The 25,826-nt window shown below is 39.4% G+C and overlaps 1 protein-coding gene across 2 annotated transcripts in view; it reads left to right on the forward strand.

The window, feature by feature from the left end:
• The window catches only part of LOC141964007 (contactin-4), a 340,757-nt gene that overhangs the window by 30,103 nt on the left and 284,828 nt on the right, over window positions 1–25,826 (forward strand). For both annotated transcript variants that reach the window (XM_074913777.1, XM_074913772.1), the window contains exon 2: window positions 9,520–9,564. The gene's annotated coding sequence lies outside the window, so the exon portion shown is untranslated. The remainder of the gene's footprint in view (window positions 1–9,519; window positions 9,565–25,826) is intronic.

Here is a 25,826-nt window from a genome sequence, read left to right on the forward strand (position 1 = left end):
CATGGTTGCCAAGTTCCAGTTTTGACCTTCTTGAAGAGGATTTTGCCTGCTCTTAGGGGGTTATTGGTGATCCTTGAGCAGATCCCTCTGTAGCTTCCAGCCCTACTCCTTTCCTTTGATCTCCATCCTTTACCCTGTGGGCTGCATCAGCTTAAGAGACTGTCACCTCATCAAAATGAAGCTGCTGGGAATATTAGCCTTTGGAAGGCATGTCACTGTTAATGTGCTCTTTTTACTCAACTATGAGGTGTATATTTTCTGGTTGTTGTGGACATGTTTAACTTCAAAACCCTTCTGCAGACTTCACACTTGAGTTTTAGTGTCAGGTGCCAAAGGATCGAGGCATGAGTACCTCTTACTAACAACAGAATAGAACTGAGCAGCTAAGAATTGAAAAATACTGGGCTTTATATTCACTGTTGTTTAAAACAGTAGCTACCAAAATGATTGAAGAACTTTTTAGCCTTCTTTGCATCTGCACTGGCTTTAGCACCCATGGAAGGTAATGTTGTGCCTGGCTGATGCTATGGGGACCACTGACTGTGTAAACAAACCTGGCCTGCTTCTTATGATAACACCAATTATCAGCATGTAAAAACAGCCTGAAGGCACGACTGTGCTCTACTAGGTCAACAGTGACACAACCTAGTGCTGACTTACTGATTTTTACAGCTAAATTCATTAATTCTTTTAGATTACTCAGGGTATAGATACAAGGACCAAGAGCTGCATGGTTGTTTTTTTTCCTGCATCCTGTACATCTATTAACGTAGTCAAACTAATTGCGTGGTTAAGATGAATAGGACTTAATAATGGAGAGGACATCATGGCAAAATTGATGAATCTGAAATGGGGGAAAATTGTTTAACTGATATGTTTGCAGCTGTAGAATACAATGAAGAGAAGAAGAGTAATTTATACATATATTTAAAAAAAAAAAAAGAGGAAGGGATTTTGGCAAATCCTATGCTTATTATATTTCCTTTTCTGTTTCTCTAAATTTCCCTGAAAATAATACCACTTATTCATGATGCTGCTGCAATAATTGAACTACTGGAAGGAGAGAAGGAAAAAAGCTACCCATATAAATTACTACTTGAGACCTGTTCTGTTTTGACAGATGTCAAGGCTGGGTAGCTTAGCTTGTTCTACTGTTTGTATGAAAAGGGCTTGGTATCACTAGGACGCAGACTAATAGCTTTCTGTGCTTCTGAATGTGGATAGATTACATTGCAACGGATTTTATTTTTTTTTTCTTTCCCTAGTCATAACCTAGTGATTCTGAGAGAATAAATTGATAAAATATTTCCTAGTTCTTTTGCAGGGTGTTGCTGCGGAATTGGGAAGTTAAAGGGGAGGAGGAAGAGGTAGCATGCCTCCTGGAGGAGAAATATTTATGGTCTGTTAGTGTTTCTGTGCAGATTTAGGAAAACAGGGTACAAAATTAATTGAAATCTGAAGGAAGCAATTTGCTACTGTACATTAAGCTTCTCTGATTTTACAGTTAGTATTTAGAGTGTGTACTGGCTGTGGGTGATACATGTATGTGGCCTTCATTTAAATCTCTTGCTTCAAAGTATTTCAGTTTTACTGTTCAGGAATTGCCTAGTTTTGTTTGTACTTGTGCATTAAGTAGATGGCACTAAACAAAATAAATGGATTTTCTGGACTCTGTTCTTCGTGAACAGCTTTCAGTTGTCAGGAATGGTGGACAGTCTCATCTTTGCCACTTGTGTGGCACACTCCTTTGGTTTATTTGGATATCAGGTTTTTGCTTTGTTACTTTCACCACCTTTTCTGGTTTTGTTCCTGCTTTTAGGTTTTTAGCTTGTGTTCATTTGCTGTCTGCTGCTACTAAATGCTGAGATTTTTGGATGTATCGATTAGCTTAATCTATAAACTGGTAAGTTAAAGGAACTTGGAAAAACTAAGAGTGCTTTTTGTTACCAGTTCTTCATTAGTCTAATGTATTTTATGAATCCTTCGGAAGAAACCTCTGAGATGTAATTTCATAACATAGGTTTTTGATTCATGATGGAATTGCCCCGAACAAGAAATCCAGAGTGCTGTTTCCTGGGATGTGAGATTTATTGTACCCCAGTCGCTAATGACATTCTTCTGCACTTGGGAAGTTTTTGTGAGACTTCTGCTGTTGCTGTGTACAGTTTTATTACACTTGCTTTTCTTCCTGTGTGCTGCTTAGAGCAGACTGAATTAGGTAAAAAAATCAAATAAAATTTGGATAGTTCTGTGCTGAATATTGACTGCAAACTATTGGCAGTTCATGTATCAGTTTCTTATTTTTCAAATATTGTATATAAACACCTTTTTAGCTGGCTGTTAAGGTCAAGGTGGCTTTTGTGGGTATTGCTGCTGGCTTTCCCTGGTGGCATCCAGGACTTGCTAAATTGATTGTCGTAAAGATTGATTACGCAACAGTTCTGTTTAGTTACAATTCAGCATTTTTAAAGCAAGAGGTTTTTCTCTGGGCAGTAAAAGTAGAGGCATTTCCTTGGATATCCACTGCCTTTCCAGTGAATGCTGCTTTTCAAGTAAGACGTTTGCTCTCCTGGCTTCATCCTGGGCTGCTAGTGAGCCTCCAAGAGAAGGAGCAGCATGTTAATATGCATCTGCTGATTTTCAGAGCATTAATAAATGGATATAAAGCAGTGCATGGGCTGTTGGAACTTCAAGTCCACCCCTTTGTTCCATGAGACTTCAGAGACCAAAGGATTTAAAAATAATTAAAAAAAAAACAAACCAAAACAAAAACCAGAAAACTACTACTAGTTGTGTTGAGGTACCCTGCAATGAGCAGGCTCACCTTGGCTGTGTGTTTCCTACACCAAACACCCCACACCACATGTTTGTGGTAGCAACCTGAAAAGTCCACGGGCACTTTCTCATCCAGTGTTGCAGGCTTGATATGAACACCTTTTTGTAGTGTCACTGTCATGTCTTCTGTTCATCTAACCTTGTTCCATGTTGGATGAGTACAGCAATAGAAAATCAACTGTCTTACTCATACTGTTGCTTTTTTTATATAAAAGAATGGGGGTAAGCAAAGGGAGGCGTATGTTTTGTAGTTGGTGTGGACATGTTTAAATTCAAAACCCTTCTGCAAGACTTCATGTATCTGTGCACTGTGTGACCTAGTTACGTAACTTAGCAATTTCTATACGTAACCAACTTAGAAAGCAAAAGACCTTGTTTTTTGGAGAACATGGTGTTGAGGGAGTATGTGGGCGATCTGAAATGTCTTCTGGCTTGCAAGGACAAGGAACAAATTAAAAAGAAGAAAAACAAACAATTTAATGGTGATGGAACTGTAGCTCTAGCAGGGATAGACTGTGGGCGTAGATCCATTTTATCGTGTTGCAGAAGATTATTCCTCAACACATAAGGTCATAAAAATCTCACACTGCTGAGTATTAGAAGATAATCTTGCTAAAAGTTTAAAATGTCTTACTAGCAGTAAATATTTAAGGCCTTCATTTACAGCAATCAGGGGACTATGTGAATACATACCTTAGCTTGCAAATAAGCACTAAATTGTCGCCTCAAATAAAAACTGGATGGCAAAACATACAAAATTAAACATCAAGGTTGCTGATTATTACAAGTTGTGTAGACATTAATTACTCAGCACCTGTTTTTTTCTTTAATCGATGACCTTTCTTGTTTGGTATTTTGTAATTGGATACAAGTGATTAGAGATATTTCTGATCAGTTATAATTTTTGCTTCTGGCACTTCAATCCCAGTAAGAAAAGATTTAATATAACAGAGTGATAGGAACAAGAAATGAAGGGGAACTAATGGTCCCCTCCCTTCCCTGGTAGGTATAGCCTGTTAACTTCTGCTTGCTCTTTCATGCAAAGAATCACTCAGATGTGACATTGAACAATATCCTTTGCGCCGTGTCCTTCAGGCTTTGGGCCAAGTATAAGCTTGAAAAGAAAGTGCAGAAAGACACTTTTGTAAAGCTGTGGTGGACTCTTCTCAGAGTCACCAGCAGGCAGAGTGGGCCATGGGCTGGTGATGGTTTGGAGAGCTCATGCAACTGCTGTTCCCTGGGGAGAAGAATTTAAACTTGGGTCTCGTACATCATTAGAGTTACTACATGGGCTCTTGACATCTCAGTAAAAATTAAGAAGATTATAAACCTGCAGTTTACAGTGATGTTAAATAAAATGTGTTTGGTTTTTTAGTGAGGAGCTGGTACAACCCATCTCCTTCTGTTGCTTGGAAAGCAAGCTGTAGTGGACTGCAAAGATGTTGTTATATCTTGGTAATGAAGAAACACACGCAAAAACCCTGACTGTATCTGAAGTGAGTTTTCCCTTTGTGTCATCAAAGCCTGATGTGTTCAGTTAAAATAACCTTTGGTAAGTGGCTGGGTTGATGCACTATATGCAAATGAGCAAAAGATCTCTTAATCAGCAGTTTGGAGGGACTAGAGTATCGCTCACAGACAACGTAAAACAATTTTAATGCATTTCATTACTTTGCATTTAAAGTAGAAAGGTGATGAACACATCATTCTCTCGGAATGCAGTCTCCTGTAGTTATTCTGGGCTTTTTACTGATACATGGGCTCTTCACCTCTATCTCTATGGGAAAATAGCTTTGAAAGAACATCTCTTTCAAACAGGTGACTCTTCTCTGTAAGTCAGTAAGCAGTTGTTCTGAGCATATTCTGATGGAGCATTTTAAGTAATAGAAGACAATTTTAAAGGTTATGATGTAGCTTACAAGTTCAATTTATGAACCAGCTGGTGAATCACTTTGAGATTTCTTTGACAATCTCTCCAAAGAATTCTGGTTTCTAAAGATTGTTTTATTATCAATATGCAGTCATGCAGGTCAATGTTCTTTTTGTTTGTGAAGCAAATGACATCAAACAAATGACATTGTAAAGTCTAAAAATCCAATATTAATATGTAATACTCATCCCTACTTGACGAGACCGGGGTATTTTCCTACCTCAAGATAACACTTAGAAATATTTAATTTTCAGGATTTTTTTGTTATAATAAACCACATGGGATCTCTATTTTGACATCATTTTACTTTGAAGCTAAACCTGTCAAACCCTGGGAGAGCTATGGTGGTGATTAGGCTTTTTGAATTTTTCTTCCATGAGATAGATTACGCTTGCAAAACGCTTTTGGCTGACTCACTAAACAATGTTTAAATGCGCAGGAAATGCTTCTGTGACAAATGCTTACTGGATTTATATTTCAGCTTCAGAAAACTGTGTCTTTTCTGTTTAGCTCCCTTAATCAATCTATTGTGTTAATAACAATGTTTGAATTCATGAACAGGAGGCAAGCCAGGGATTCAGATGTTACTGAGGAAGGGCTGTGCCATGTCTCAGCTGCAGCTGGTAGATGATGCTGAATAAAGTGTGGGTTCCTGTTGTGCAAGACGTGTGCCTTGGCAGGGAAATGACACAGCTGATGCTTGATACCACCTTTTCTGGACCGCTTGCTGTTTATCTGTTGATATGGGTAGTAGAACTGGGTGATGCTTTGGAGTTAGTGTCCTCTGGCTTTGTTTTTGAGAAGGGGCGAAGGTGGGTGGGTATGGGCTTTGTTTGGAGAAATGCCTTCCTTGGAGCAGGAGTAGGGACAGCAGTAGGAGCAGTTGCAGGGAACATCTTTCTTCGTGAAGGTTGGTAAGACTGCTGGAAAAGAAAATAAGCAAGAGCAGGTTCAGATGCACTTGATTACTTAATAACTTGGGTTAATAAACCCATATGCAGGCAGACATGTGGTTCTTGCATTTCTTAACATTAAGGTAAGGTGAATATTGTGTTTATAGAAAGTGAAAGGTTGGAAGGATTTCAAGTTTGTATCAGGAAACAGAAGCAGGGAAAGCTCTTAAACAGTACATAGGGGGTTTCAGATAAAGACAAATCTGCAGTCTGGGGGCTTCTGAAGTGCCTAATTTGAGTCTGGAGAGAAGTAGAGAGATGCAAAGTCTCATATCCTTATTTAAGCTTGCTTAAAAATAGTGAATTTGGAACATAGGACGAGTAGTTTATGGTTTGTCAGGCAATACAAAACAGTGCTAGAGTAGGCTAATTTGATAAACCTAAGCCCAGAAGAGAACCAGAGACACTAAAAAGAAGAAAGAACATGAAGAAATGAATTGTTGCATGTTTTAAATGACTGAGGGAAAATTTTGGTTTGGGGATTCAGAGCCTGATGCATCAGTAATGTTCCTGACATCGACCAGGCTTGATTTCCTTCCATAGAGAAATACCATCACCCTTACTCTGCAGTCTTATCTCGTAGAAGTACTCTGAGGAAAGATGCATTAGGAATGTCAGTATTTGCATATTATGCTAATAAACTTCCAGGTGGGAATTGCACCTCAGCTTTCTGTGGGATTGCTTCTTTCAGCTCAGTCTGCATCAGTGTGTCAATATAAACTTGGAGTGCAATGTATGGATTTCTGCTGGCAGCAGTCGGGAGATCAGCAGTTCTTCAGCCTCTCATCAGTGCTCCCTGTTGCCAGCTCCCAATGAACTGCCTCCACCTGAAAACTAGAAATTTTAGTGTAATTATACAGTAGTTCTATGAAATGATGTGGAGCCTCTCTATTTTTATTTTCTATCTTTAAATGATTTTTTTTTTTCCTTGAAGTATGTGCTGTTCCTTTACATGAAATGAGGATTGGGCTAAACTGAATTTTCTTTTCAGGTTTCTTGGAAGTTACAGCTTTAAGAACAACCGGAGTGGCAACTGGGGAGTCACATTAAAAGAGTGTTGTTGCCTTTTCCTTTGGAGACAACCTCATATCTCTGTTCTGAAGTTTTTTTTCAAAGCCTTCTGTTGACAAGGGATGCAGAAAATACTGAAGCTGCTAAATTCAGTTTTTAGAGTGCTGTCTTCCATAGTGTCACCTAGGGGAGAGAGCACTGTTTGCTTCCCTCCATACCTGCTCCAGTCTGTTCTTCACTTGGGATGAAGGTGTGTGTTTGAATTGATTGGAAGCTATGGCCAAACCCTCCAGGCTATGGGAGTTTTTTTATTATTTAGCAAAATTACTTGGGCACTGCTGTATGTTTGGGGATAAGGTAATTTAAATGCTTTAAGTTTTCAAGCCTGGAAGTCCAGGTTCAGTGCTGCTTGTGAGGATAACATACAATTACTTTAATCACCACCTCAAACACATGATTTGTGAAGAGCAATGTTCAGCCTTTTGCAGTTACTGTGGGATGAAATACTGTACTGAAAGTAAAACATTCTGAATTTGCCTATTCCCTGGTTTAAGTCAATATCTCTCTGCCAATGCAAAGTGTTTTAAGAAATTGTCCACTGAAGTGTTTCTGTTGTTGGAAGCTGAAATTTCTGAAGGATTTGTGTAGGTGCATTGCTGCTGTTTTGAGCTTTTAAGCAGACATAAATTGTAATGTAGAGGGTTTTTAACTAGTCACCTTTCCTTCTACCCCGCAATTATTCACTAGCCAAAGCACTCATTGGGCATATGGAAGATCAGATGTCTTGAGTGAATGTTTAACTGATGTGAGCAGCTCCAACAGAAGAAAACAGTTAATAGGCTTAGTAGCAAGTGCATTTGCTGGGATTGTGGGGGAAGAGAAAAATGAAGATTCGATCCAGAGTCTCCCACATGAGTACCAAAAAAACCCACCCTAGCTCAATTATGCACACATGCATGACAGGAATTAAAAAAAAAAGCCACAACACAAAAACCTGAACCAAATGCACTTCTGAAGGTTGTGTGACAGGTGTTTTGTAAGAAACCTCTCTCCTGCCTTGGCTTTCTGCCCTATATGCCCACACAATTTCAGGGATACTTTAGAGATGGATAGGAAAGCATAGAGAATATCAGAATTTGCAAAGTAAAGAACTGGAGGTTTTTTTCTTCTTTTTCAGTAGCAAGGGATGGATTTGTAGGTATCTAAAAATATGTAGCAGTGTTGGTGTTGGAGCATTTCTTAACTTGTGCAAGTTGTTCTCCTAAACTTTCTATGACTGAAATAAGTTGAACAGTTACAGTAAATAGAGTAATATTTTGATTGGTATGAAACCCTTCATTTCTTCTTGATGTCTAATTAGCGTAGCTCCGAATGTCAAATATTTATCCGCTCTACCCAGCGCTGTGCTCACTTCAGTGGGGCTCCATCTGGCTCTGCCTTCCGTGAAGCCTGTTCCTCTCCCAGCGAGCTTGCCCATACTCAGTGTTGGTGCTGGATCCCACCTGTTGCCCATCAGGTCTCTTGAGCTGGAAGGGAGCTCTTCCCTCCAGCAAATCTGGGTGACGAGTAGGGCTGTGCACAGCTACAGATGAGCCAGGCTGGGACTCCTTTCACTTTGTGAATGTAACTATGAAGTGCAGGCTGAGAAATGTTGTACCAAGTCCTTGCTAAAAGTTGCTGATTGCTTGTGAGTGGTACATATTTGTTAAATGAAGCCATAATATGCTTGTAGACTGCCAGTAATGTAATTCCTTAGCATGCAATCTCCCACAATAAAACTGGTAAGAGCATGTGATGTAGAACCCTTTTGTATTCTGAGGGACTCGCCACTGTATTACACACTTGAACAGAAACAGAGGGGTTTGGTGGTTGTGACTTCTTCCTCTTGAGTTATAATACAACCTACAATCTTTTAGTTAAGCATTGGTTATCTGTTTGCTATCTTTAAGCCAAAATGTCAGACACTTTTTGTGCCTCTATGTGTTGATAGTACAAAAAGTGCTTCTATTTCTTAGTGTGTTTGCTACATTATGGTGCTTACCTAATTCTAGTTTCATGAACATATCTTCTGCAACTACCATAGGTATTTTGTGTGTCCAATAGCCAGCTGCTGAACATGTGAAGCTATATGATTGAAACTACATGTTGAACAGATTTATTACTGTTTTTCTACTTTTCAAAATTTGATTACTGAGTAGTTTGGGTGATCTAATGTTTGTAGTGGAACTCCTTGGGAAATGGCTGTGCTGCAGCCCCCTTTTTTTGGCATTTAGGTTGGCTTGTTGCCACCTCGGAGTTGCAATGAGTTAGAAGTGATGGGGGAAAGCTGAGAATTTATGTCAGCTGTGGGAGATCAAGAGCATTTGAGCAGTGGAGGAAGATGGGGATTCACCATCAGAGGCTTTAGCAACTGAAAGTGTTTCAGCCCTTAGTGAAGTTAGAGTTGAAAACAATAAGGTTCAGTGGGTGCCAGGTGAAGTGGCTGAACTCCAGTGTAATGTTTGGGGTCTGCAGAACGTGGTGGACTGGTGAACAGTGTGCTATGGCTGGGGACTCTTAGGGAGGGAGACCTCAGTAGAGGAGGGGGAAACCAGGAATCAAGTGGTGGAAAAATCCTGTAAAGTATTCTGACTGGTTTACTACTTTTATCTTGTGTGCTTTGAAAATAACAAACTACAAGTAATTAAAGGCAGCCTCTTTCTCTGTGAAATAAGCTCACGTGGATAAGAATTAATTTAATGACTTAAAATACCAGTATAACTGACTTCCCATATGAAATTCTACTTTCAGGTATTGGAAATTTGACTGAAGTCTACATATCATGCACTGGAGAAGGTAACAATTCTTTAATACTAATTTTGATTTATTGGTGATATTAATTTATCCTCTTTCTAATGTCATTGCATTGGATGTTAAAAGCTTCTTTCTATTGTTTGTGCCTTGATTAAAGAATCTGCCCCTTAGTTTCTCAGTACACTGACATGGGTTTTGCTTACCTTTTTTTAAGAGAATATATGAGAAGTTACATTTAAGTTCTACACTGGAAGGTTCATAGAAAACGTGGAACAGCTTGAATTCAGAAAACTATTTTTGTAATGTACCATTGTTTTAAAAGAATATATAATATAAAGAATGAACCTTTCACAAAAGGATATTGTCCTTGCTGTCAATAGTAGGTTGTTTTTCTGGTTAGGTTCTTATTTTTCTCGTTGAAGCTTTCAAAATTGGTGTTCAATTAGTCATTGATTGATTGACTTGGTAGCTGAATTAGCCAAACAAACCTGTTGTGCTTCTGAAGCTCAAATTTTTTAATGGCATCTCAGCTTGAATGTCCAAAGGAATCAGTACTGTTAGTTGAAAGGTGGGTTTTGTCCTATATATCCTGAAATTATCTTGGGGGAGAGGGGTGTTTGTTGTTTTCCTGGAACAACACCAAGTATGAAACATAGATATAAATGTGAAATAATTTGCTCTTTGGCATGTCCAGCTCTGGTCTAGTCAAGAACAGAAGGCTGTGTCTTTTCTGGCTGTGTGCTCCTCTGCATCCCTACTGTGTTGGTTTTGCCCTCGCCCAAAACTGTCCCACCAAGCTTGATTTACATGTAGCCAATCTCCATGGATAAAATTGCTACCAAAGAACAACATGCTTTTAAGTATGAATTATATTATCTCCAAAGGAGAACAAAACCCTTTCAGAGTTTACAATGAAATATTTAAAAAATAAATGTGGTCTTCCCCCAGTTTTAGACATTATTGCCATATCTGTTCAGAGGGGTTACAGATGCCTTGTGATCAAAATGTTTAAATTCTTAGTTCTTCAGAGTAATTCACAAGTTTCTCGTTAGTCCTGGGTGGTGTTCACAATGAATTACTGCTGTAGATCAAGTAAGCTATTCTTATTCAGCCTGGACGTTGTGAAACTTGCAAAGCTATCTTTGTGTGAGGTTTTCAAAGACAGTATGATAAATTTTGTGATATATCACTTTCTAGTGTCTGAAAGGAAAAGCTTATTTCTTAATATAAAAGATAACTTTGAATAATGGACTCCTCATCCCTTTGGACAGTACTCCTAAATTAGCCTCAGAGACCTTCCTCAGGTGAAATCTTGTTTTCAGGTTCCCCATAGTAAAAAGAAGATACTGATACCCATTTCATTTGGAAAGTGTTTTCAATCTGTTGATAAAAAGTACTTCTGAAGAGTTAGGCAACCTTGATTAATTGAGCCTGCATAAGAAGTGCAGGATCAAATCTCAGGATATTATTTTTAGGCTGCAGACTTGTGTTCTGCATTCCAAATCCTTAAATGCCAGTTTGATAGCAAATGTGAATGACTGGAGTAGACAGCTATGTGCATACTGGTAATGGCTTGCAAATGCTGACACCACTATAGACAGAAGAATGGAAATTGCATTTTGTTTACAGAACAATGTAACTATTTGGTAAACACTTTCATTAGCAAGAATGTGATCGGAATTTGTGTTAAAAGCCTCAATTCTGTGTTATAACCAGTATGGCATTTGTAGTGAAGTGGTATTTAAAAAAAGTGAAGTGCGGATAAGTACTTAGCGAATATGAGTGCTTAAAAGTTCAGTGATGTGATGTGTAATGTTTAGGTCTGATAACGGGACCACAAGCCAGAATTGTGTTCTTGTGGTATATGGGAAAGGGCATCAGAATAGCAATCTGATCTAAGCCTCTGAGATGTCCTCCACAGAGAATTTATACAAACTTTGTGGGTCTAAAATCTACCCCTTGCTGATAGGGCTCTTGGTTAGCAGCACACCTCAAGATCCAGCATTGTGCTGTCAAAGAGCTAAGCACAGCGCACTTTTTTTAGGAAAGTGAGGGCTTGCACGTGTTGCTATGTTGATAAAAGTACACTTATGGGGACAGCAAATTCAGGCTTTATGCACGCTTCATCTCTAAGGAACGGAAGGATTTTCAAACCCGCATTCCTAAGCAGCATGTGGTCCTGGCTAAGCCATAAGCGAGGCATAGAGGAAGCCGAGCTTGGGGTTTTCTTCTGGTCTGGTGAACCAAAACTGGCTGTTGTTTACCTAAGTGACTCAGTAACTACAGATTTGAAAGGAAACATTTGTGCATTGTAATAGTATAATTATAAAATTCTACTTTATTACCTGTCAAGCTAATTAAAACAGCTACAGGCTAAGTGATCTTGGAAAGCTTGTAGCATCTGTGCATTGTATTCAGCAAGCAGGCTTACAGTGTAATTTTAATTAGAAATATTACCAGCAGACACAGTGTACAGTTGCACTGGAGAAATGTCCTTGCCTGCATAGGAATACTGAAAGTGCTGGGTAATAGCTCTAGGAAAGGCAATTATAATAAATATGCTTTCTGCTTCTAGTCTGAACAGCAGTTAATTATGTCATGGTTTGAAACTGTGGGGTCCTTCTTCCTCCACTGGCATCCATCCCCAAAGTGGTAGCTTCCCATTTGCTTGGTGTGTGAATGTTTGTGTCTTGTAGCTGTTGGCTACTTGAACCTAGAGAATTCCACTTGTTCCAGGTGGAAACTGGCTGAGTTGGAAGTGCTGTGGGTCAGTGTGTAAGAGGATTACTTGGATGTAGGCTTACTGCATGTAATTTTTAGATCATTTCTTCAAAGACAGGGGTTGTTTGTGATCTCCAGGCATCCCTTTGCTTCTCAAGAACCATAGAAAATAACTGTCCTCCTTCCTAGTCTCCTTCTTGCCAGCATGTCTGCCACCATGTCCTTACTGTTTCCCTACTTCTCTGAAGATCTGCTATGTTTTGTCCTCCATTATCTCCTGGCTTCCTTCCATCCCAGTTCTTTTTTCCCTCTCTACACCTTCTGTGCTTCGCTAGCCCTTCCTTAGACACTTCTTTCTCTCATATTAGTTGGGTTTCTCATGTCACCACTGCACCTCTCTGCATGGAAAGCATAAACAATTAAAACTGGATTATTTGTTCTAAAGTAATTTGAAAAACTGAATTAGCAAAATTGTCATTTTAGAGTGGATTTAGTGGTATCTTTTAAAAGATGAGTGGTCTCTGCTCTCCTTTAAGTTGCACCTCAGAGATAGTTTGCTAATTTTACAGCAGAATGAAATGGTAACTTTCTGATACATATAACTTGGATTATAGTTAATTATTGCACGGGCAGCATTTTGCTTGAGATTCTTATTTTTTCATATGTAACTAATATTTAGGCTGGAGTACTTGTGACTTTTCTTCACAAGAATATGGTGAATACAAAAGCACCAGTCAGATCTGAGAACAGAACTTTTTATAAAGTTATGTCAAAAGTCACAGGCAACTGCCCCTGTCTCTCCCTTGCAGTCAGGTTTTGGAAGATGAGCTGTTGCCCGAAGAGATGTGCCTCATTTCAGTGAGAACTTTCTTACAGTTGTGCAAAACTTTCAGAGTGTATTGTTTTTCAGAGTGGGTGTGACAGTATTTGTTAGTGTTCCCTAAGCGGGTATATGGGGGTGAAAATAACACCAATGAATGTCTGATAAGGCAGCAATACCATTATTCATGAAATCTCATGCAAAGAATATTTCTGCGTGAAGCAAATCTGCCCTTCTGCACTTGTTTGATATTGTAAAGAGATTATGGTGGCCTTACAAGTAGGTTAAGATGTCATGTAGCTTAATATACTCTGAAAATAGGCCCGTTAAAGTCACTGTTTCTTGTGATTGATGATGCATGTTATGATGGTAGTTCTAAATCTTGTGTTTGTGTGTGCAAATTGCTATTTTCCAGCCCTTTCAAGGTTGCTAACTTTATCTTATGGCACAGCCCATATTTAAGGATTTCGTGTTGCATTAGCCTTTGATTAAGAGGAAAGTAACTTTGATGATAAAATGCCACTAAATGTGGTTCTGTGGACTAGCTTGGAATAATTTATCAATCATTCTTCATGACTGAGAGTGTATTTTGGACATGAGGGTCACCCTTTGAAGATTAATTTTTTTGTGATAAACAGCTAATGACTGTTGGATGATTATGGTCAAAAGCAATTATGGTATTTTTAAACTGTTTGTTATTACAATAAAGGATCACTAAACTGAGTAAGTTTTAAGCCATTTCTTAAATAGCCAGCTCAAGATGCATCAGCCTTGATTCCAAGGCGTTATTGAATGATGGAGTTGCTGACACTTCCTAACTGCCTGCTCTGGCAGAGGCAGGTTCTGGCGGTGCTTTTGCCTATTTTGCCTTCCCTGCACCCCAAACTTTCTGCACCCTTTAGGTTAGCAACTAAAATAACTAGTTGGCAGTTTTATTGGAGTCCCCTGTAAATATGTATTTTCCAGACATCGTGAAGAACATTTCACAGCTGACTTAAGTTTACAGGCGGGTGTCACTGTCTGCTTCTTACCTTCTGGGCTTCAGGTTTCCTTTCTTGTGTCTCCTTTTTTTTAATTTCTGCCACGGTGTAGTTAGGTGAGCTTAAAAGTATAAAGGAACAGTATATTGTGAGGACAATTTCAGCACTGCTAAAAGACGGAGCGTTCTCAAGGATGTTAAAGTGGTGGAGTCTGAAAGCAAAAGTATGTCTGAGATAAACTACTTGTATTTAATAAAAAAGGGAGAGCCTTAAACAACTAAGATACAGGTAGCTGCTGTCAGAAGCACTACTTAAAAGGAATGAGAAACTGTCTTATGGAGGGATTATTGTATTGAGAAATAAAGTGCTGAATCACTGGAAGCAAGCAAGCAATATAGAGTTTAGAGGCTCTGCAAAAAATAAAATGGCTGCTGTAATTCAATTAAATTCATAGTAGTATTTGCTCTTTGAGATGGTACATCCGTTATCCTGTATCTCATGATGGCTGGTGCCTCAAGGGATACTTAAGTGTGTGTACAGTTCCTGAAAAATTCTGGAATGACAGGTCTAGAATGACGTGATGCTCCATTTTCTTAGACAGATGCATTTTCCCCAGTACATCTTTTGAGTTTGGACTGCTGCTTAGTCTTCGTATTTTTGACACTTTTTTTGTAGATTGTTAATCTGAATTGAGAGCCGTAGTTTATCCTACAAACTGGAAGAGAATACCATATAGTTTCTTGCGGATAAATAATGAATTGCTAATGACGTATTGTTGAGGGATAGCTAAAATCAATGAGATTTATTGTATTTAGTATCTTACAAGTACTGCAGATATAGGCTGAACTTCTAAAATAAAATAACTTTTTACCCCTTCCAAAATTTTTTTTTTAGAAAGTAATTTAAGCAAGAACAGTTGCTCGCTTTGCTAGAACACATGGGTTTAAAGGCTCCCTGTAGGACCTGTGCCAGTCTGAGTTATTTGTAAAAGCATATTGGCCTCCTTGGGACTGAAGAACTATAAAGTCTTTCACTAATCTTAACTTGATAAGTAAATTTCAGAGCCTTCATGTCTCTGTATTCAATGTTTCGTAGTTAACCAGAGCAAAAAGTGTTAATCTACAAAGCCCTTTTCAGAGGGAGAATTTCTTCAGCTCAACCATCTTGATCGGAATCCAGCATTAAAATGGACATGAAAGAGCTTTCTGAGGTGTGGAAGTTGGAGAAGTCTGAATACAGACATGCAAAAGCTCTGTGTGATGTGGCAGAGTTAAAAGCAGAATCCTTCTTGGGTTAAAGCAATGGCTTTTGTAATTATAAATACTGCAAGTTATTCTCTTAGGCCTTAATATAAGGGAGAGGGCAGCTGGAGGCAGCCTACTTGATGGTATGAAGCACAAAGGAACAAAAAGCTGAGGAGATAAACCAGAGCTTTAATAAGACAGCTGTGGTGAGCCCTTCTTCCTAAACTGTAGTACAGTGACAACACATGCAATAAGCATTAAATAGGTTTGTAGAAAGGAAATTTGATCTCTTTCTTTTTAAACCAGCTTTTCTAGGTTGTGGGGTCAGGTTGGAGAGAAGGCTTGGAACGAACAGGGAGGCAGCAAGCTGCTAGCTGCTCGCAGGGGAGGAGGACGGAGGGAGAAAGCAGGTTCTGCTCTGCTGTACATACGTGGCTGGACAGAGCATCTTCCTTGTGTGGAGTCTGTGGTTCTAGGTAGCTGTGCTTGGCCTCCCTGAGCTCAGGTATTACTTCAGATGAGTCAGCAAGATGCATCAACTGTTCAAATGCTTTTATTTTTGTAGCCGACTCTTTCAGCTTTCTGTGCAACTGTCTGGTGAGCTGACTAAAGAGACTTTCTTCCAAACAAACGTTTAAAAGAAATATTTATTTCAACAAGTTCTCATTAAAAGTGAGTATCTGTTGAAAGCTTTCTCTACCTCCTGTCAGCTTGTTGGCAGGCTGTTGGTGATAGTCGTCTTCCAGGGTCCAACTGTACAAAGGGAGGACAGCAGGACTGCAGGTTTTGGGAGCTGCAAATCAAATGTTTTAAAGATAGTTCTTTTAATTCTTTAAAGAAGTGCTTGTGACATTTGAGGGGCTGAGTGGCAATGGAACTTGAATAGCGTCCACTCATTTAATCAGTGACATCCATGGTACAAATAAGAAAAGGCCTAAAACACCCATAAAAGGAGCTCTGTCTTCCAAGTGAAGTGAGAATAAATCAGGTTTGAGATGAGTATCAATTTTAGTCAGATTAAATTGCACCAGTTGTACTTGTTTTTCAGTAAGAAAACAAAAAAAAAAGCATTTCTTGCTACAGATGAGGCAAGAAGTATGGCAATGGTTTGGACCATTACTAAAACGGCTACTTTGCTATCAAATCTTGTTGTTAATTATTTGAAATGTCTTGAATATGCCCTTAGCAATTTTCAATAGCATCAATTAACATTTAGAAAATTAATTTCAGACTACTAGAATATTGAACATTTACTAGAAATGTAAATGAGGTGTACCAACTTTGCATCTTGCATGCCCCTGAACTCAGATATTGGTAAGGCAAAAAATGCTAAAGTCAGCAGACATGAAGGTGTGTTTTGGTGCTGAAATTATGAAATATAAAATGATTGCTGACAGTTTTGATACTGCACCAGGATATTCAAGTTATTTGCTCAGATTCATGGTGCTGGACTACTTTGAAACTGAAAGTAGTGATATCTCTGGCTAGAAATTAGGAAACCCAAGACTAAAGCAATGTCTGGATGAAACACCAGAGCCTGTCTACCCCATGTTGTTCCTTGTGGCACACTTTGTGCTTTTTCTCATCTTGTTTTTCTTGAGAATCTAATCTTAAAAAAATTTAAACAGAAATTAGTATGCTTCAGGAAATCCATAATTAGTTAAAATTTTTGCTTTGCAGACTATTAAGTCTAATCTTTACTAGAACCCAATTCTGTCACGCCTTTCTTGTTATCAATACAAAATATTATAAATATGAATCTTCAAAAAAGGTGTTACAGCATAACTTGCTCTAATTGAGAAATATTTGCCTGGTCTGTCTGTCTTTGCCTGTATGGGTCCTAGGTGCATGTTTGCATCACTTGCCCCAACAAAAGTGCCTTGGCAAACTAATGTTTTGCTTCAAAGGATCAGTCTGCCATCTGAAGGAATGAGAAATATTCCTTAGGGCAAATTTTGAAGTCTATTTTGATTCTCAGTTTCTTAGGAGCACAGTTGAAGTTACTGTCTTTACTGAGAAGGAAAATGAGATCTTCTTGTTTTGCTTAATTCACTCAACCTGATCATTGTACCTGTTTATAATATCTTAGGAAGAATATCTTTAGCTCGAAATACATCTTTTGTTTCAATTTCTCATAACTTTTTTATGAGAGAACCTTTTTATGAGAAAACACTTTTTTAAATGCTAAAAGTTCTTGTATGACGTGTTGCAAGTTTTGTTTTCATAGAATATTGAGTTTTATCATTGTAGAGATGATGAAGTGCAACTGCCCTGCTCAAAGTTTTCTGGTAAAAAGTTGTTATTTCAGTACTTATTGAGTGGCAGCTGTCCTCAATACACCATGTGGCATAAAGAAGGAATCAGAATATGACTCATTTTTTGTCTCCAGTATGTAATTCCTTCTGGTCTTATCACTTCAACGCTCTTGCCACTTTTAAATCTTTCAGAAGTTATCGCTTTAGTCTCACAGCCACTATTTTTGTTCCTCTTCACATAAAACAACTCATTTCCATCAGTTCTTTCCTTAGCACTCTTGCTATTAGGTCTGTATTTTCCTTTGTACTTCTGATTTATTGCCATTTATGAGTATGCAGCAATATATGTTAGTTGTTGCTTGCTATAATGTACTTATATCAATAGCTTAACTGCCCAGTATTAGTATTTGCTGAATATGAAGCCATGCAGCTAGTAAACTGTATTTCATGCACTGCTAAAGTTAATGAGAACTTGAATCGGCTTTGTGGTGCCCTACTTCAAAGTAGTTCAAAGATCTTATTTTCCTCATTTTCCTCTTAATCTTCATTCCTCTCATTCCACAAGAATTACCACAATTCTACTGTATCACCTGCTTTGATATGTGAGATGTTATCTTCAGCACAGTCCTTGAAGTCTTTTTCTTTTCTTCCACAAGAAGCAGACGGAAAACACTGTTTTCATGCTGAACAGATGTGTCCTGATTTTCTTTGGTTTTGTTTAGGTTTTGCCACAGTCTGTTATCCTAGAATTAAAACACCTCTTCAGAGGCTGCTGATTAGTTACCTCTTTTCCCCCTGTAAAATGTCACTAGAGCATCTCTTTCACTTTTTCCTGATGACTTCTTTCAAAAGGTATGCGTTTCTGTAGCTGCAGTAGGCTGTGCATTGTTATGCCACTTGAACATGAACTTTTAGCCTTCACCATTGACAATATCATATTAGTAATTCTTTTTGATACTGCTACAAGAATACATTGTTCATAATTCCTTTTTATACATCAAGATCTTAAACTTTCTGATCTTTAGCTCTCAAGCATCTTAAATGGCTTGCATGCTCTTGGGGCCAGCTCACACCTGTTCCAACTCAGCATAACCTTGCTCTGAGAGCAGTTGATGTGTTCCTTGTTCCCACCAATGCATATGAAAACCCACCCTAGTTTCTCTATTTTTGTTTTATCGTTGACTTCTGTTGTACTTCATTGTATGCCATTCCTCCTTATCATTTGTGATGGGGGTTATATTGATTAGCTTGGCTAGGCTTCTTCTTAAACTGGAAGGATATTGGGAGGGAATGACTGACCCACTGAGGAAGTGCGATCTCCTTACTTTCTGCCACTCAGTGATACTTGGGGGTTGTTTTTCAGCATCTGTTTGAGATTTCTATGTTGTGCATTAATTACAGTTGCCATTTAATTAAGCCACACACAAGTTGGAAATGGATGTGGTTATATGCAGGCCCTGAAGTCTCCTGTGGAGAGGATTCCAGATTACGCGTGTGACACCGCACTAAAGCGGAAAGGCTGGGGCTATGGCACATGCGGATGTTACCTTAATAGAATTAATCTTCTCATTTTCACAATTAATTGCATTAGTGTGAATTTGGTGTTTCTAAGCAGGTGTAAGCAGTCTTTCTAAAAAGACCTTTGGCCATACTTGTCTTTTCTCAAAGAACTGTGGACCTCGGCTTGCACTTTATGCTGTTGAGAGCGTCTGCAGCAGCTCGAAGTCATTATGCAGTGTTACAAATAACTTCAGACAGGAGATGTGCTACTTCTCTCTCCGGTGGAGTGTTGCTTAGATCTGTCTGAAAACCAAAGCAACTTCCAGAACTGTAGATCTGGACTAAGTCTGGGCATCCCTGTTTTATGCTGTCTCTTTTGTTACTGTCAGAACTCATCACGTACGCCTGCCAGACCGTACATGTGGCATGCGTGCTAAGTAACTTTTTCTTCACACAGTGAATCTCCCAAGGAGATGCTGTCATCTTTGCTAGATCCTCACTTCTTTGTCTTTAGTGCTTTCTGCAAGTCACAAATCACGTTGTCTTTGCTGGTTATGTGAGCCTGGCTCTAGTCAGGGATGTTCAGTTTTTCACACTCTTGTAGATTTGGGTTTGGTTTTTATCTTTAGACTTTTTTTCCTCCTTACACTCTGTGTTTACCATCTGCATTTTAGACATACATTTCAAGTATATTTATAACCTCTTCTATTGTATCTTTAACATGGTTAATTGTAAGAAATTCACTTTCTGCAGTAGTACACTAAGTGATTGCAGTCTTTTTGTTCTGCTACAGCCCATAGCAGAAAAAATCATCAGTTTCCAGATGACTTTCATTTTCCTTCCTAAGCCGTTTTCATGTATTTCTGCATTCCAATGCTCTCTCTGTACTAAAGCTCTTTATGCTGTGGTGTATTTTTAACTAATGATGTGTCACTGTACCAGCTTGGATTTTCTTGTATCTATTCTGTAAACAACTAAAGTTCCTTTTAAGGGGGAGGAGGAGGAGAAGAAACGGTGCCAAAGAGTTACAAGTCGTGTTCGTCTTCATGCAAGCAAATGAGATCAGACTGGCCTAGGACCAAATTAATTAAATGTTCCATTTAGTGGAAGATGTCAGTTAGGAACAGATAATACTTTCCATCTGAAGTGCTCCACTAGTAGAGAATAACGTCTCTGTGTGAGCAAGTGGCTTCGGAATGTTACACAAATGTCAAAGCGCTAGGAAAAGTTTTAGGGCTGAGACTTCGTTGGTGAATGTTATCTCCTGGCAGGTTTTTCAGCTCCAACTTTTCCATTAAGAGGGGCAGCGTCAGCAGAGTGTTTAGGGATTACCAGAGCCAGAAGGACCAAAGCATCATGGAATCAAAGGGAAACTCAGAGTAGTTATTCTTGTTAGTGGATTGCAGTGCCAGGTCCGTGAGGAGTGGGAGAATGTGAGGGCTTAGAGAATAATTGTGGATAGAGTAGTTCTTACATTTATATTTAATGAACTGCTAATTGTGACCTACAATGAGGAGAGAAGAGAAAACCTTCTGGGATTAAGTTTGAGAAAGGAGTAAGGAAGAGGACTTGGTCAAAGTAAAGCAATACATTGACAAGATTTTTTCTTTAGCAAAGTGTGTGTAGGGAGGAAGAGACTGGAACACTTTCCTATTTATCATTTTCTGCAGTAACTGGATATAGTTAGAGTTTCTGAAACTTTAGAAATCTGTCTAGATATCTAAAATCAGTTACCTGGAATATGTGTACTTAGGCTGCAGAAATGTAATTTCACACGCTGTAGATGAGGTAACCTTAATGAGCATTTACTGATGTAATACTGCCCTCTGCTTAAGGAATGCTAAACTTCATTGCATAGTCGTACACTTAAAACAAAACATACCTGAGCAAAAAGTATTTGTTTTTTTATCCAGGATTTTGGATCCTTTTGATGTGGAAGGCTAGATCCCTGGTCTCTGTGGGATGCAAAACGTGAGCAATGGCTGAAGCAGCTGTATCACAAATGGATCTTGTTACTGATTTGGTGTTGTGGGATTCTTCTTAAGGCTATAAAATAATGTGAACTTTTTTGTTATTCTGCTCTAAAATAGTTATGGAATAAACTAAAATTATTATAGGAGTCTTGACTAGAAGTGGTTAGGCAAAAGATGGCTCATTTTGATTAATCTGCTTGAAATAAATACCAAAAAGATTAAAAATTATTTGCTTGTCATCTGAAGTGACTTAGTGCACTTGATTCTGCCACTGTACATCACATGTTGGTTTTGCTTGTAGCCACTGTAAGCATATTAATGTGGGATAGCAATATCTTGAATTACCATTTTCAAGAGAGGATGTAGAGAAGCAGTCCCCCATTTCACTTGCACTTTTTTCTTTTTCTGGGATCAGCTTGTGTTCCTCTTCATAGACAAAGCCTGTTTGACGCTGATCTTCTAGCTTATCTACATAGCATTGGTTTTCATCCCATTAATATTTTTGTTTAGCTTTTACTCTGAAAACTTGAGTCCACTTACAATACTTTGGCCCAGAATCTGGCCAGTGTGATGTGGTACCTTGCACATGACCTGATGCCCCCTGCACGGGGGGCAGCTGAAACCTGAAGTGACAAAATACATGGGAGACACCTCAAGTAGGTTACAAATGCAGACAGAGGTGTTGATACAAAATCAACACAGCACACAGACATCTGGCAGGATTTCTGGTTCCCAACATGAGTGAGAAATATCAGAGGCACAAATGTGATCACCACTTGTCTGGTGGGTTTTTTCTCCCAGTTCACCATGTCATTTCTCGCTTCTCTTGATAGAGCCTCAGCTTGCAACTGCTCAGGCATGTCTCAGCCTTAACCAAGGAATTAAGCCATCTGGGCTGGAAGAGATTAAAATATTAACGAGTATAATCAAGGTACAGAGTCCCTGACAGCTGTCTGCTGCTCACTAAGGTATAACCTCATGCCCACAGAGGTGAAGGGGGCTGGTCTGTGCTGGAGGGAGGGTAGGTTTGCAGAGCCCCCCCGTGTGCTCCTGCCTGCTCCTGTCCCATGGACCTCCCTGAGCCGCTGAGCAGCGTGCAGACATCCTGTGCATTCAGCTGATGTAAATCTGTGTCACTCGATTAGCTATGCTGGAGTGACGTTGATCTGTCCAAACGGATCATCTGTCCCATGTTCTGCCAGTGGTGTTCATGGGGGAGAAAAAGCCAATTTCAGAGTTTCCTTCTCAAAGTCTGGGGTTAGTAACACAAAGTGACAGAGTTAAAACTCTGCATTTTATATAAATATTAGATGTGATATGTTCGGCTTTATTAAGAAAATCTGTTTGGCATTCTGTTATAGAAGAGCTAATTGGGTCTGTAGTGAATGCATAAATTAGGGTTTCCTTATGCAGCACCACTAATTTATGTACATTGAGGTTTGAAAATGTTCTAGGCATCTTTAGAAGAGATGTGCTGCTTTGGCAAGTTAAAAAATGGCAAAATGATTAAAGGGTGTACGTGTATATGTGTCTTTTTCCTAAAGCATGTGTGTGCAGTTGTGCCATAGGTAAAATACTAAGCAATATATGAGGTATATAAGATAAAGAGTGTTTAAAGCTCCCTGCTGTTCTCCATTTATCAGATCTGACCAGATAATTCACAACTTGTAATTATTGGGCAAATTTAGCGTGATTTTTTTTTATAACAGAATGTGTGATTATTAATATCTTATATTTTTAAAAATGGATCAGTGAGCATTTGTCTCCATAAAGATAGGGAGCAAAGCACTGAGACATGAAAAGGTATGGGCAAGTGTGATGTCATAGCGCTTTTTTTCTCATGATAATAATTGGAGAAATGGTCCCTGAATTACACAGCGAGGACGAAAGGCTGCTGAAATTAGCTGAGTGTCTAATGCTCCTGAAATCCTGCAACATGAGAAGACATGGAAGGTTAGTAGCTCATTTCTACAAGCCAGGATAAGGAACCCCTGTCCATCCTTTCATGAATAAGAAGCAGCAGAGATGTGGCAAAGTGAATGGTTTTCTTCAAAAAGCGCAGGAAAGTAACAGAAAGACGCTTTGCATCCTGCAGTGTGACTGTGGGAGGGAGCATATGCCCAGGCAGCAGGGTACACATGGGACCCTGCCCGATTTCCCTGCAAACTGAAATGTGCCAAAGATGCATCAAATATGTTGTGAATACCAGAAGTTAACCTCTGATATTGCAAGCTTAGTACGTTATTTTAACAAAGTGTATGGACCAGTTGTAAAGTTGGTGGGTTTTAGACCTCTGATCCATTAGGAAATGCAGATGCCTTGGAGCTAATCTTGTGGGAGAAAATGTATGCAAGTTGCATCAGGATAGGTTCATGTTAGATACTAGGAAAAAAAAACATAGGGAGAGGAAAAGTTTTGGAACAGAGTTTGAAATACAGTTGTCTGTTTTTGGATGGAGCACAGGGTTGAATAGTCACTGTCAGGAGTACCTTTGTTACAGGCATTTGTAACAAAGATTTAAGGCCCCTTAACATCCTACCTTCTTACAGCCCCTGCAATACTTTGTGAGAGCCAGACCATGTCCTGAAGGAACAGCATCTCTCTGGCAGCAGGCTGTACGGAGAAATCAGCCGAGAAGTGCTTACAACTTGACTGGGTTTCAATCAGAAATGCTTCGGAGTACCGAAATGATAACATGGAATTTAAGCGTACTGTGTGTATGAGGAGGACTGTGTTAATGGAAACGGACCAAAGGATAGTGCCTACCTTTATTTCCATTTAAGTGGTATGAAAGGTTGCCTTTTGAATTTTTTTTTTTCCCTCTTGTGAGAGGGGTCTGGTGCCTTACAAAGCAGGCTGCAGTCCCTTCCTGGGAGCTAGATACCTATTCTCAGCTTTAGGTGCTGTTTTATATGCATTAAGATATTAGATAAAATATACAAATGTAGACAAACTGGAAACCCAAGCTTTCGAGTTCTCAGGAGAGTGGTCTGATGACTACATTGCAGTGGCAGCAAGTGCTGTAGCCTGGCAGAATGTGATCCAGCCCAGTTAACTTCTAATTTCTTGAAGCCCCTCTGGGTCACAGCAGCAGGAAGGAATGAAATGTTTTGATATTGGACATTCCTTTGTAATGTGCTAATATGAACTGTAATGCCTCTGGAGTAGAAGAGCTTGTGGTTGCCAGTGTGTTGGATGAGTCCAGAGGAGGCCACAGAGATAATCAGGGGCTGGAGCACCTCCCTGTGAGGACAGGCTGAGAGAGTTGGGGGTGTTCAGCCTGGAGAAGAGAAGGCTCCGGGGAGACCTTAGAGCGGCCTCCCAGTACTGAAAGGGGCTACAGGAAAGGGGGAGGGACTCTGCATCAGGGGTGTAGGGATAGGACAAAGGGTAACTGTTTTAAACTGTCGGAGGGCAAATTTATATTAGATGTAAGGAAGAAATTCTTCCCTGTGAGGGTGGTGAGGCCCTGGCACAGGCTGCCCAGAGAAGCTGTGGCTGCCCCCTCCCTGGAAGGTTCAAGGCCAGGTTGGACGGGGCTTTGGGCAACCTGGGCTAGTGGAAGGTGTCCCTGCCCAGGGCAGGGGGGTGGGACTCGATAATCTTTAAGGTGCCTTCCAACTCAAACCATTCTGTATGATCTCAACTTTATAATAAAGTCTCATCTTGTATGATTGTCTCTGAAGGGAGACAATAGCAACCATTGTGCACTTAAACATACCTCTATTGGGTGGAAGTTTTCCAGGAGTTGGGAGCTCAGTCCAAGCCAAATGCAAAGATTGTGAACCTTGTAATCTCGGTGGGATTTAGTTATGGATGCACCAATTCTTCAGCATAGCAATGTGTGAAGCACTTTTCCTGCCCAGAAGCATCCTTGTAGATGTATTTGGAGCTCCAACACTAAGTTTCAGTATTTACCTCCAAGGCATGCTTTTCACTAGACTGAAGTTTTAAGAATCTAAACTGGGGAGTTAAGCCCGTCCATCATATGGAGCATTGTCATTTCAAAAAGGAGATGTCTTAGATTTACAGAGGTGTTTTCAATATGTAATAATCATAGTGTGTCTAGAATATACCCTTTAATTAAAACAAAGGAGCTTGAGAGGAATGAAATAAATACACCTATAAAACGAGCAAGTGCTCACAAGGTTTTCATTTAATCAATAGTTATGTTGGCAGTGATTGCAAAAAAACCTTCAGTACACCATTTTAATCAGAGATGTTTTTCCTGGCACGGGGGTGGAAAATATACTGATTAATTAATTTCTATTCCTGGAATGAGACAGCCTCCCAGCAGAGGTAATCTGAACAGCTTGGTGACATGGCAATATGCAGTAAAAGTGTAAGTGGTCCCAGAGTTCATGTCATCAGACCCAAGGCAAAACCTACAGCCAGGGCTGGAGCTGATTAATGAGTAGGTCTAGTCCGAAAGAATAAGTGGCAAAACTTCAGTACTAGGGGAACATGGTGGTGATGTTGATGCATTTGGTTTATTGAACATTTTTTGCTTGGCTGGGAGCTATTTTATGACTTTTATATAAGTAGTTTTTATGTTAGGGCTATTTTAGAGTAAAGATCTTTCCTTTTTGATTTACATGTCAGACTGGCTCCTGCAGTCTGTCCTTGCTCAGCAAGCAGGATGCTGGTTTGTTCTGCCCATGGGGATGCAGACTGTCCCAGATGAGATGGGAAAGGTAACCGGCTTCCTTCTAGAAGGTATTGATGTACTAGTTGCATACAATTAGGAATGTTAACAAGGACATTATTGTGCTAATTATTATGCCTAATTATGAAAAAATAGGAAATTTCAT

This window comes from Athene noctua, chromosome 10 (genome assembly GCF_965140245.1).
Source record: "Athene noctua chromosome 10, bAthNoc1.hap1.1, whole genome shotgun sequence".
NCBI lineage: Eukaryota > Metazoa > Chordata > Aves > Strigiformes > Strigidae > Athene > Athene noctua.